This window comes from Adiantum capillus-veneris, chromosome 6 (genome assembly GCF_014529385.1).
Source record: "Adiantum capillus-veneris isolate H3 chromosome 6, ASM1452938v2, whole genome shotgun sequence".
Taxonomy (NCBI): domain Eukaryota; kingdom Viridiplantae; phylum Streptophyta; class Polypodiopsida; order Polypodiales; family Pteridaceae; genus Adiantum; species Adiantum capillus-veneris.
This window is the reverse complement of record NC_140936.1, coordinates 161,029,394-161,044,095: the sequence shown is the minus strand read 5'-3', so window position 1 is coordinate 161,044,095 and position 14,702 is coordinate 161,029,394.

Below are 14,702 nucleotides of genomic sequence, written 5' to 3'. Positions count from 1 at the left end.
TTCACATGGCTTTACATTTCTTGCATTTTATAACTTGATTTCAATTAGTGTTAACATTCAAGAAAGTCTCTTTTATTAAGCGGCTGTTGATCGAGTTTCCTCCTTACAAAGAAAAAAACCGAAAATACTAACAAAAATTTTGAGATTTGCAAAATGTTTGGACGATTTTCTCACATATTTCATCCGTTTTTCTTTCATTTACCATGGTTTGCAGCTAGCTAGTCTCGATTTTCAATCTGCTCAAAACTAAACTGGTGCAATCCTTTCCCAAACACTGATACAGTTTAAACAATTTTATCACTTTCTTATTGTTTTTGAAAGCCGTCGTGACCCTTTCACTTGGTTTTCCTTCAAAGAGAAAAAAAGCATCTACTTAGATTCTACTTGACAAACCCCGTTTCCAAAATTGGTACGGACTACTTCAACATTTACTTTTGAAACCGTAAAAGCCCAAACAATAGCCTACCCAAATATAAATGTTTGTTTTCAACATTCATATCTATTCATTGGTCCTCGTGACTCGTTCCTTAATTTATTCATTGCTTCGAAAGATTCCTTCCACCTGAGACATTCGTTCGACCTTGATATTTCTACCCTTCAAAAATTGGATGCAAGCAGGTATCATAATTCACATGAAGATGTGCTAAGCCAGTCGAGCACGCTTGCCATGCTACAACCACCACCGCAGTCATTTAATGATCGGAAAAAAAAAACACCTTGACCCCAGCCTTGTGGTACCACCTTGCACTCTCATGCCTTCGCCTTCGCCTCGTTTTTGCCAACATCGCCTACTACCATTTTCTTGCCTCACAGCCCTCGCCTTACCTCCCCTATCAATCGCCACATGCACCCGTACCCTTTTCTAGTTTGCCATAGGGGATCATCCCCGATTCCCACTAATAAACCATGAAACAAGGACCAAACACCCCCCCCATCCGGGCCCCCCCCCCACACACACACACACCCCTTTTTCTTTTTTTTGAAGTTTCTTCACAATACCCATAACCAAACTCTTGTTTTCTATTTCAAACCATAGTGGGATTCCAAATTAAACCTTTTGTAAGTTCGAGGTCCGAGGTCACCATATGCCCTATAAGTTTGAAAACCCCAAGCTTTTCAATCTTCAACAAGCTTGGCCTCAATGATGTTCCTTTGAAGAACCTATTATTATTATACCATCCCAGGCTTTAAGTGCCTAACCTCGTCCTTCTCTTTATAATTGAGCTAGCACCCTCTCCCTACAAAAACCTTACAGAAAGAGATTGTTTTTTGCCCTAATGAGACGCATACGCGTTGAGCTAACCTTATTTCAATACAATCTCTCTCCTTTCCCATAGATTTCAAAAAAAATTCTTCTATACTATTATACAAGGGGGAAGGATTTTGGCTCCCTCCCTTGGACATGTTGACACCTCCTTGCTTCGGCCAGCTTCGGTAGTGTGCTTTGCACTCAACGAGCTCAATGAGAGAGAAAAAAGCTTGTGCGTACTACGGAAAGAGACGGGGAGCGCTGCCACATGTCTCCATTTCCAACCTTCTGCATTTGGGTGGAGCTTGGGCAGGGTTTCCCATTAAGAGGGAGGTGAGAAGGTGGTGTCCCAAGTTTTGAGCAGCCATCCCCTGCAAGTTTCGAGCCACCATGCCCAATTGTCGCATTCTCCTCTATTTTGATTGTCCTCGTTAGGATTTCGGATTCCATAAGGCAACTGTCTTCTTCTATTTGAAGCAAGCTTCACCTTTAAAACTTGAACCAGGACGTGAGAGAGAGACGAGCACACTCAGCAGGTTGTGTGTGTGTGTGTGTGTGTGTGTGTGTGTGAGAGAGAGAGAGAGAGAGAGAGAGAGAGAGAAGAGCGCACTCAGCTGGTGATCGAGGGTGCCTCATGTGAAGGAATTTATTAGTTGCTCACTATGTGCACTGTTTATCGTGGGTGCGCTCAGGAGAGAGAGAATGAGAGAGAGGGAGGTTCTCTTGCTGTTTAAGACACTCAGCTTGCTTACATGCGTGCATTCCTTACAAGCCATGCATGCAATCCTGTCATCGCCATGCAGGACCTAAAGTTTGTTGGATGTTTGGGTCCCAGGAATATGAGCTCATCCCCTTTCAAAAAGGCGTGCAGCATGTAAAAGAGGGACACACACACGCGCACGCACACACACACACACACACACACACACACACACACACACAGAATGAATTAATCCCTTTTACAGAGAGAGAAATTAAGGATTGGGGTGATCCATACAAGGGAAGGGATGGAGAGAAGGGGAAGGGGATGCAGAGAACACTGTGTGTTTTGGTGGAGCTTTAGAGAGTAATGTTCTCTTCCTCCTTATTTCCATTATAATCAAAAAATAGGTGGGTGGTCGTCCCTCCGGCCATAACCGGCCACGACCCATTGGCCTGAAACCTAACAAGCTCCACCAGAACACTGTGTGTTTTGGTGGAGCTTTAGAGAGTAATGTTCTCTTCCTCCTTATTTCCATTATAATCAAAAAATAGGTGGGTGGTTGTCCCTCCGGCCATAACCGGCCACGACCCATTGGCCTGAAACCTAACAATCTCCCACTTGAAGGCCAATGTGGCCCAAGTGGCTAAAGAATGTAGGGGCTACTATGTAAAAATGTACAAAACCGTGAAGCGTGACTGTAGCTTCACCCTACTCCCATCATCTCTATGCAATGTGCGAATCGCTCTGAGGCTAATCTCTTGGTTAGAGCATCCACTGGGTTTTCATCCGTGTGAACTTTAACTAACTCCATGCGTCTGCTAGCCAAAATATCCCGTACCACGTGATACCTAACCTCTATGTGTTTCAACTTGGAGTGAAACACAAGGTTCTTTGCTAACGCAATTGCACTCTAACTATCAGAATGTAGCACTGGAGCCTGGTGTATACCAAAATCTCCCACTAGATGAGATAAGCACACAGCTTCCTTACTAGAACTAGAAACTGCAACATACTCTACCTCAGTGGTGGAAGACGAAGTGCAATTCTGGATACATGACCTCCAAGAAACTGCCACTCCAACGAACAAGAAAACATAACCAGATGTGGATCGCCTAGTGTCCACACAACCCGCATAATCCAAATCAGTGTATCCAATTATGGATGAATCACTATTCCCAAAGCATAAGCACTTTCTAGCTGAGCCCTTGATGTATCTTAAGATGTGCTTCTCTGCTTCCCAATTCTTTCTGTCTGGATTTTCCATAAACTTGCTAACCACTCCCACTGCATATGCAATGTCTGGTCGTGTGCTAACCATGGCGAATATAAGACTACTAACAATTGTTGAAGAATACAGCACCTTTGCCATCTCTGCCTTTTCAACATCCGATTTGGGACAATCATTCTTGCTAAGTTTTTTGTATACTGCCATTGGGGTACTCAATGCTTTCCCCCCTTGCATATTAGAATGCTGCAAGACCTTGTGAATATACTCTTCCTGCGAAAGTTCAAGTATACCACGTTTGTAATTTTCCTTGATATGTATACCAAGAAAGTGATGTGCATCACCCAAATCTTTCATAGCAAACTGCTTACTTAAGGCATCCTTAAGAAGTGCAATCTCATCTTTTGACTTCCCGCGGCTATGAGCATATCATCACGTACAAAATCAAAATGATGAGGGAACCATCGTTCAACCTCTTTGTGTACAAACAGTGATCTTCTTGGCTCCGTATGTAACCTTGGGACTGAATGTACTTATCAAAATTGATGTACCATTGCCTTGAGCCTTGCTTTAATCCATACAAAGCTTTCTTGAGTCTACACATCAGTTCTGCCCGTGTTGGCTTATCAGGATTTATTGCAAAACCCTCTGGCTATTTCATATAAACATCCTCTTCAAGATTCCCATGAAGAAATGTCGTCTTCACATCCATTTGGACCAATTCCAAATCCTTGATGACTACTAGACCAAGCACAAGATGCAATGTAGTCATCTTGACCACTGGAGAAAAGATTTCATTGAAATCCACGCCGCTCGTTTTCTTGAATCCTTTAGCAACCAATCTTGCCTTATACTTAGGCTTGGGATCATCTGTGATATACTTCTCCCTATACACCCATTTGCATGGCAATGCCTGTTTAATCGCAGGTAACTCTATCAATTCCCAAGTTTCATTGGCTAAAATCGAGCTATACTTAGATTGCATAGCCTCTTCCCACTTCTCAATGTTGTCCATTTGAATGGCCTCTTTGTAGCAAGTGGGTTCACCGCAATCAGTGACTAGTAATTTGTCCATTCCTAGCTCAAAATGCTCAGGTGCACGAGATGTACGAGTAGATCTCCAAAGTGCCTGACTGCTGGATTCTGCTCTCTCTGGAGCAACATGTGTGTGTGTGTGTGTGTGTGTGTGTGTGTGTGTGTGTGTGTGTTTTAGTGGAAGGTGAATCACTAGCACGTCCAACATTATGTGTAGCTGGTGGTGAGGAAACATCCTCAAATTGTACTCTGCGATACTCAATGTCTTCCACTAGATTTTTATGTATCTTAGACTCATTGAATATCATCCGTGAGCTGCGTATGAGCTTCTTTGATTCCGAGTGCCAGAGATGATATCCATCTCTCCATCCAATAAAGATGCACTTGTGTGATTTGGGGTCCAGCTTTTGTCTAAGCGCTTTTGACACATGTGAGAATTCCTCACACCCAAATACATGTAGTATGTCATAATTGGGCTCTTTGCCCGTCCACATCTCCTGCAAAACCTTGTACTTTAGTGGTGTACTAAGTGACCGAATGATCAAGTAGGCAACCGTCGTAATAGCTTCTCCCTAAAATTCTTGAGGTAAGTTGGTCGCAGACAACATAGAAGTGACCCATTCATGAAGGTTCTATTCATTCTCTCAGCCACACTGTTTTAGGCGGGTGTGTGAAGAGTGGTAAATTGTCTTCTAATGCCTATTTTACTGCAAAAGTCTTTGAACTCGGAGGAGATGTACTCGCCTCCATTGTCACTACGCAAAGCTTTAAGCTTTCTACCCGATTGGTTTACTACCAATGCTAAGAACTTCTAAAAGACACTAAAGATGTCGCTCTTTTACTTCAAGAGATAAACCCATACCTTTCTAGTAGAGTCGTCTATAAATGTTAGGAAGTATAATGCTCCCCCTAGAGACTTGACTGGCATAGGTCCGCACAAGTCGCTATGAACGAGATCTAGAGGACTCCCTAACTCCTTGTCCAAAGGTGCTGATGTCAACCTAGTCTGTTCACCATAGATAAAATGCTTACTTAAAGAGAAGTAAGAGTAATCTAACATAGGAATATAACCAGAACATTGCAAGACTTTCATTCCCTTTTGACTTATATGTCCTAGCCGGCTATGTCACAACTTTGTAGACGGTAGCTTGGCGACACAAATAGAATTCTCTTTCACGGAAGAGACATAAAGTGAATACAATGAGCTAAACTTCTGGTCTTTAAACATGACCAGATTTACCTTCTTGATAATCCAAGAACCATGAGCAAATGTGGTAGTATAACCTAAATCATCAAGCCGTCCAACTTGGGTACATGTCTAACATTATGCAGCATAACTCAGTGCCATTACACATAGAAAACTTGATGTTGTCCACACCACATATATCAAGCTCATAAGAATTGTCTAGCTTCACTATGCCATGCGTGGTAGTGTATGTAGGAAACCACTCCTTGTGAGGAGTCACATGAAAGCTAGCACCTGAGTCCACAATCCAATTTTGCGCATAACACTCATCATGAGCTAACAATGCATCAGGACTCAAATCCGATGTGAAAATCATACATCATTTGGCACGTCAAAAACTGTCTCAATGGTTGGATACTTAACCACATTAAGCTCTTCAATTTTTACGTTGCTTTTAGGTTTGTCAAACTTTGCTTTCTCTTTGCCCTTATCACGTTGCATTGTGCAACAATCTTTCTTCACGTGCCCCTTTTATGGCCGTAGTAACACTCTAGATTTTGCATGTCTTTGCCACGACTCTTGCTATGACCTTGCCTGCATGACCACGCTGCCTTTGATTGTCAAGATTTTCACTTGCCACATATTCATCACCATGCCCACTCGCATCAAGAGATTGACGTCGAATCTCCTTAGTGAGCAACGCATTGGCAACACCGTTGAAATCTAGCTTGCTATTAGGTGCATAATTACTTATGGTTGTGTTGAAGGTATCTCATGATGATGTTAGCGAACATAGCAAGAAAATGGTCTTCATTTCATCATCGGAATTGAGACCTTTTGAAGTAAGCTGTGAAAACATGTTGTTGAACTCATTCAAGTGAGAACTAAAATTACTGCCTCCTTTAATGTTCATGCACATCAATTTCTTCATCAAGAAAACCTTGATCAAAGCGTTGTTGCCATCCCATGTCTAACATAGAGCATCCCACAAATCTTTGGCATTGGTTTTTTCCAAGGTGTAGGTAAATGGTCACCATAGCACGCTCATTCAAGTCATCCCACTCATCATTAGTGTACGCATTCTCTTTTCTTGCACGCAAGGGTTCTATCAAGCCGTTGTTGATAAAAAAATCTTGCATACGTTGCCGCCAAATGACAAATTTTGAACCATCAAACTTTTTGATGTAGTACTCTTCCCTTTGTTGATAAAAATATCTTGCATACGTTGCCGCCAAATGAAAAATTTTGAACCATCAAACTTTTTGATGTAGTACTCTTCTCTTTCAAAAGCATTACACGCAGCCATGATTAAGAGAATGTAGCCAAAAACTTTATGGCAAATTTCCTAGGATAATTTCAGCAGAGTTTCCCCTAGAGTAGGAGTGAAAACTCAAACCAAAGTACAATCACTGTGTAAGGACAACTAGAAGAGCCGAGAACGCATAAAGCGGACCCGCAAAAAAATCTGGCAGAGTCGCCTTTGTATAAGGAGTCAAAACTCAACTCAACAATGCATAAAATGCTCAAAAGAACCACTGGGTATATACTGCACAAAACCAGTATTGTGCGACCATCAACTCGGTGTCAAAAGCACCAAAAACCGTCCAGATACATGTCCTATGGTGAGGGTACCGTAAAGACAAACTCTAGCTACTTGTATCACTGAAGGTATCTCAACATTTGAGAATACCCCAACTCAAAGAGAACCTCACGCTATCGACCCTCCAAAGGCTAATGCAGACACAAAGGACTAGCCACAGTTTTAGAAAGGGCTCTTCTGGTTCGAGTCTCAAAAACGGCCGAGAAAACTGCCAAAATAGCCAAAAATGGCTCCACACGTAGTACAAAAGGCAGTGTTCGCAACTCAACGTATATGAGCGACTGCACTCTAATAGGCGCCAAGAGCTGCTGCATGCAGTAAAAGTAATCCCTATGGGGATATCTGCTCTCAAAAGATCTCAATAGCACTAGGTGTACTCACACAAAAAAATGCATCTGTCAACGCGGAGAAATTGTTGTCAAAATGACTGCTAAAATTGCTTGAAATAGCACTATGTCTGTAAGTGTCTGGAAACCTAGAGAATCTGTGTGTGAACGGGCTCAAAAGTCCCATGTAATGTGTAACCTACGTGTCGGTGTCGGTATGTGCCGATTTTTGCTGCCAGGTGGAAATGGGCTAGTCGAATAGCCGCCAAAGGTGCTCGAAGTCAAAACGATGTCGTAGAGCGCGATCGGTACCAATGCCAGGTGTCACTACTCTATGGTAGAGGCACCTCACCTGGACAGTCGTGCATGTCGCAAGCATGTTGTGCATTTCCACGGACGGCCGTGCATGTCGCAAGCATGACCGTTCACGGAAACGCTCAATATCGGGGTTGGATGTCGAAAATCTGCCACAGTAAGAGGTGATGTTGAGCCAATGCCGAATCACAAAAATCAGTGTTGAAACCGATATGATGGTGCAAACGATGAGTGGAAAAACTTGAAGTCAATGTCAAAAAACGGCTAGTCGCAGATGTTGAGGGTGCCTCCCTCTGCTGGACAGGAGTCTCCAATGCCAAGACGAGGTGTTCAAGGTCGCAAATCTTGCTCCCTCTCTCTCGCTCGCTCGCTTGCTCTCTTTCAAGCTTTCTTGCTCACTCGTGCACAACTCTAAAGGTCCGCTCTCTTGCTTTCAGGCTTTCTTACACAATCTCTCAATCTCTCTCTCAGCTTTGCCCCGATGTGTGTGTGAGCGGGATCGAAGAGTTGGGGGTCGGAATCGAGGTTGTTCGGGGTGTCAAGGGCTCCCGTGGGAGCAAGCCCTTGCACACAAAAGTGCGTAAGCTTAAAATTTGAAAAAAAAAATCGATTTTAACTGCACTGACGACTGACTTTCGACGAGCCTGGTGTGTGTGTGTGTGTGTGTGTGTGCGGGCGCACGCTCGGGCCTTACTGCAGCTAGGGTAAGGGAGCCAGTTTAGAGACGAAATTTTTTGACCCCCAGGTTAGATACATATCCACCCCCAATTTAGAGGCAAGAAATTTGGCATATTCCAAGAATCTTGCTTATGTGTCTTGTTGTGATTTGCTGAAAAGTGTACCATTACTGGGTCTTGAGTGTCTCTAATGCTTCAAAATGCCTCAAAAGCTGAATTGTTTCAAATGGAGCATTCAAATAAAATCTAAAAAATATTAATTTCGGTATCATTTGATTCACCTTTTCATGAGGAATCTCGTGCAATGCGTAAATATTGAAAATGATGAGATTTGCAAAATCCCCCCCAAAAACATCACGTTTCCACAAAACGCCTCTAAACTGGCTCCCTTACCCTAGTTTGCGTGCCTCATTCTCCCAGTCCAGCTGCTCTCGGACCTACTGCTCGTGCTTGCCAGTGCTACCCTCTTTTGCCTTTATTGCTCACGACTTGCTTCTTTGCTGCTCACGGGCTTAGCTGTGACGATTACGCCTTGCTCACAAAGTTAAGCTCAAGCCTTTGGTTATGCTTTGCTTGCAATGTCTTGACTCCTGCTTTCTACCTCGATGTTGCAGCCCAAAATGCCTTAATCGATTCTCCTGCAGGTTCTTGATTTCTCTCAAGCGCGCGCACACACACACACACACACACACACACACACACACACACACACACTCGACTCTTTGTTTCCTGCCCGAAACCGCTGCCCGGGCTCGCCGCTCGATTGTCTACTGCTCAATTCCCCTGCAACTCACTTTGTTGTAGAACTGCAAAGCTACAAAAGCTCTCACCTTGACTTGGGAGGGTTGCATACGTGGTTAACCGGGACTCGAGATCGGGTGCCCTGAGCTCTGATACCAATTGAAGGATCGGGGTGATCCATGCACGAGAAGAGATGGAGAGAAGGGGAAGGGGATGCTAAGAGCCTTGTGTGTTTGGGTGGAGCTTTAGAGAGTAATGCTCTATTTCTCCTTATTTCCATTATAACCAAAGAATACGCCCACCCGGCCATAACCAGCCATTGGCTTGAAACTTAACGAGAGAGAGAGAGAGAGAGAGAGAGAGAGAGAGAGAGAGAGAGAGGGCATATCTTTCACTGCATAGCTTTAATTTTTTGTAAATAGTTTTGTTGGTATTTACCCTAAAATTTGTGTAAATTTTCTGATTAAAATATAGTACACCCTATTTTTTTCAGTTGTGATGTGCATGTCGAAGCTGAGAGAGAGAGAGAGAGCGAGAGAGAGAGAGAGAGAGAGAGAGAGAGAGAGAGAGAGAGAGAGAGAGAGAGAGAGAGAGAGAGAGCATTGCTCTTTAAGCTGAGAAGAGCGAGGAACGGGGGTAATGAGAGGAGCAATTGTGTGGTAGGAGATGTCCTCGATATGATCATCATCATCCTCATCATGAGAAGAGGAGAGATTGGTCACTAGGATGATGAGCAAGCTTAGCAAAACAATGGCGATATTGGCTCACAACATTTCAAGTTAGAGAGAGAGAGAGATGTCTCAAAAAATTGAAGAGAGGGAGAGAGAGAGAGAGAGAGAGAGAGACTACAAGAGGTTATGTGCACTTGTGACGCTTTTAGCGACGGAAATACATTGGGGTTTTTTACTCCCCGTCGTCGCTACCACCGTTGCTAAAAGCGTCGCTACGGGAACATCGCTATATGTGTTCCTAAATAGCGACATATATAGCGACTCCTATAGCGATGATTGCAGTCCTTCTGTAGCGACGCTTATAGCAACGTTGTAGAACCTTATATAAAGACGCTTATAGCGACACCCGAGAGTAAAAGTTTTTGGGTGGCAGGGCATTCAACCCATCAACCATATTGAATGTTTCGAGAATAAAGTATACCTAAAAGAATCCAAGATAAACAGAGATTCACCTTTGAAAGAAAGTGCAAGGTATAGACCCAAAGTAGTCATCCACAAAACAACATAACCATTAACTCTATCATGCATAGTATTGTTTGTAGAATAAGATACAAAATTGACAAAAGTAATTGAATAAAAGTGAATTGACAAAAGTAAATCAATGACAATATTATACACATCATAGGCAAAATCTCTTGCCTGTTAAGTTTTGCAAATGTAATAGTTACAACACAACTGTCATTATGAGAAAATACATCGTTTTTCAATATTACAAAAAGACGTACACACGTCATTTCATTATACATGCTATGACAAAAGAAAACTAGTGCTATCTGGCTACGGTTAGACTGACGTCGTTTAATCAAACGTCTCATCATGTCCAAGCGGCGTATCTGTCGGATTCTGCAGAAAAAAAAAAAGACTTTCTGTAAGTATAAACATATAATTACAAAACAATCTATTTTCTTAGCTTATCATTAAAATACAACAAATGAAAAAGAGTAAAGTGAAATACTAACCATTCCGCTACGCGGTCGTCCTATCATCGATCACTGTTCAAAACATACAAAGAATACATTATGTTAGAATTTAAAAGTACAAATAGACATAACTACCAAACCTAAAGGGCAATGTAAAAACACTTACAAAATCGGCCTCAAATGATACCCACCCACCGCTCCCCAAGTGGTGCGAGCTCCCTGCCTCTACTCGCGCTTTGCCTGCCTCCTTTTGTTGCTTCCACTTGTCAGGATCCTCGCGTGCTACTCGCTTCGCGTTCTTCCAATCTTCTTTGGCCATCCAATCTGGTCTGTTCCACCCATGCTTTATTGCTTTTTGTACTTCAAAATGCTTGTGCTTGCAGTATTCGCGTATTCGAACCTTCATCAGGTCTTTATTGAAGCGCTCGTCCCGACTTGACACGGGAAACTCGTCATGCAGCATGTTGATGACTCTGTCTTTTAATTCATTTGGCACTTCACTCCAGGTGTTTAGTATGTAGTGTCGAAACACCTGAGAGCAAAGACCGCGCATGCGCTAGATCACCTTCTTGCCTTTGTCATCCAAGATGATTCCGCCACTCTGATGTCAGCCGAGTATCGTAAATCCTCACGCCTGTGACACGTAAACCTGGGTTTTTTGGCAGGGGTCGTGTCTCTAACGGCGTCTCGATGGGGGTACGGACGCCAGGTGTCTCCACTGGAGTCTAGGCCCCGAAGCGAGGAGTGTCGACTAGGGTGACTCCCGAAGGAGTAGCTAGTGGTGTGTAGCCAGGAACGATCGATAGCCGTGCAAAACTTGGTGTACATTGCGATGTCGTGGCTGGTGTGGGGGTGGGTAAAGAAGGGGAAGGTAAGGAACCTCATCAAACACGAGGCGGTGTCTAAACGTCAACGGCGTAATCCCCACAGCAACCGCCACTGCCACCACTAGAGTATCAGTGCCTAGAAGAGTATGAAGATTGTCTCGTCGACACCGAAGTCTCGGAGCGTGCTGAATGCTCCGAAACAGAGGGAGACACTAAAGGAGTGGAACGACGTGATGGTGCTTCAGAGCGATGACGCTCCTCGTACCACCTCCTCTGTTGGAGTGACAAAGAAGAAAGAAACTCATCATCATCCATATCTGCATTACACACATGAACATTTAATCTTAATATTGAATGGAGAAGAAAATATGGACAAGTTATAATCTATACTATAGATAATAGGGGGAGGGATTTTTGTGTAGATAGAGAGAGAGAGAGAGAGAGAGAGAGAGAGAGAGAGAGAGAGAGAGAGAGAGGACTCATAAAGTGGGAGGGATTCATGCGATGAGGAGTTCAAGCCGGCTTCAAATTAAACCTTAGCGAGTAGCGCTGCACGCTTCCTGCGTCTTCGTTAGAAGAGCAAGATTTGCCTGCCCTTTGAGGGCTCCTTCGGCTTGGAGTGGAAGTGATGACGATTAAACACAATTTAAATTTCTCAAGTATAGTATATAGACAAAAATGGACAAAAGGAAACGTTTATATAATATATATTATAAAATTAAGCAAAATTGTTCAAATACAATGTTTATTGCTTTAAGAGGTCTCTCTCTCATCCTCGCATAGCTCAGCATAAATGCCTATGTCTATGTAGAGCTCTCTATTTAGGCATATGTCCTCTGTTTCATTTTGTAGATCCTCTACATGCACCCCATAGAGAGTAGTAGCTTGATGCTCATCTGGCACCACCTCAACGGCTTTTGATTCAGCATCCTCTCCAATCTCCTTCATTAATGCCGCTGTGATTGGCACATGGTAGGCCTCATACATCCGTGCACTACAAGGGGCTACCTCTATGACGTACCACCAATTTGATGCAAGCTTTATAGGATGAAATACCACCTGCCAGAGTCACATAACTTACATGAGTGCTTCCAGACACATAACTTCTAAATTTGGATGTTAAATAGTTACAAACTTACTTGTTCACAATGATCAAGTGGTACAAAAGTGTCTCTTAGGTCGGTCTATTTTTTAGTTGAATCCACCTCAAGGAAACTAGACTCTCCTCTGCGCACAGTAGCATTGCGACCCTCCATGTTTATCTTGAACCATTGCACGTCGAACAAGTCCACAAAAAATCCTCTATAATTGATCCTCAAAATCTCTTGTAGCGTGCCGAAGTAAGAGAGTTCCGCCACCACAGGATCTGCATTAGAGGACCGTCGTCAACTAGACTGTTTAAACTTTGCCATGATTCCACAATCTTGTGTAAACGCTTTTTGTCGATCCCTTCCACCCTAAAATGTTGACCTTTACACCATGTTGTTGTGTATGCTTATACTACAACCAACAAAGATTATGAGTGGCCGTTCAAAGATCTAGAAAGCCGTGAGTCGTACATTGCAAACTTACCTTGGTCCTGCAACCCTGATAGTACTCCCACTCCTCCTCAGTCACTTCTTCACCGCACTGTTGTGCGCTTTTCAATTGGTTGTGCAACCACCTTAAGCTCATGAATGTTGGTAGGCTCTCCAGACCCGTCGGATATTGTATCGATGGTCGTCTTCCCCGTCTCCACTCGATTCGTGCCCTTTGTCGCTCTTGCTTTGCATACTTGCATTGTGAAATCCACTTTTGCATCACTGGATTGTGAAGCATGCAAAATCGATTGATTTTAGCCTCTAGATCTTCCGTCATCTTGTTCTCAACACCGAGATTCCACATGACAATCCCAGATATGCGCTCATCATCTATGGTTCACCATAGCATGTCTCAGGCTTAATCAAAGCCGTCTAGCCACTCTCCAATGTAAACTAGGGACTCTGATACCAGTCAACCTTCTGCCATGCTACCCTCCGGACGTGCCTTTTGACGTACATGTCCCTTGAACGTTTTCATAAAACGTTCTAAAAAGAACATCCATCTGGAATGTACTGTGCCAGCTATTTCCACCTCATCAACTATGTGAACAAGAAGATGCACTTGAATGGTTAGCATGGTAGTAGGAAAGTGTTTCTCAAACATGCACATAACCTCCGCAACGTTTAGTTTGGCGAATGGTATGGAGTCCTACCATAGCCCGAGCAAGATTTTGCGAGAAAAGCAAAAATCGAGCGAAGATCTATAGTTGTGGTATTGGCACATATCTAGAAAAAATGGCCATGATCATTATGACACTTCTCACCAAAAACTATGCATGACATATATAGTACTTTTGAAAAAAACAGACATAGTTTCCCTTGTATATGAAGCAACATTTCAAAAATAACCATAAACCTTCATGGCACCTCACATGAGGATTTTAAATCTTAACCAAATCCATCAATAGAGTATGTAGTATCTGTCCATAATCGAGAATATTAGAACATCTATAGTTGTGGTATTATCACCGCTCAAAAAAATAATAAAAATGGCCATGATCATTATGACACTTCTCACCAAAAACTACGCAGGACATATATAGTACTTTTGAAAAAAACAGACATAGTTTCCCTTGTACATGAAGCACTATTTCAAAAATAATCATAAAACTTCACGACACCTCACATGAGGATTTTAAACCTTAACCAAATCCATCAAAACAGTACATACTACTTATCCACAATCCAAAATATTAGAACATCTGGAGTTGTGGTATTATCACCGCTCTGAAAAATAATAAAAATGGCCATAACCATTATGCCTCCTCTCATGAAAAACAAAGCAAAACAAACAAAGTACTTTTTTAAAAATTTGGACATAGTTTCCCTTGTATATGAAGCACTATTTCAAAAATAACCATAAACCTTCACGGCACCTCACATGAGGATTTTAAATCTTAACTAAATCCATCAAAACAGTACATACTACTTATCCACAATCCAAAATATTAGAACACCAGTATTTGTGGTATTATCACCGCTTGAAAAAAACCATTATGCCTCCTCTCACGAAAAACAAAGCAAAACAAACAAAGTACTTTAAAAAAAAAATTGGACATAGTTTCCCTTGTACATGAAGCAATATTT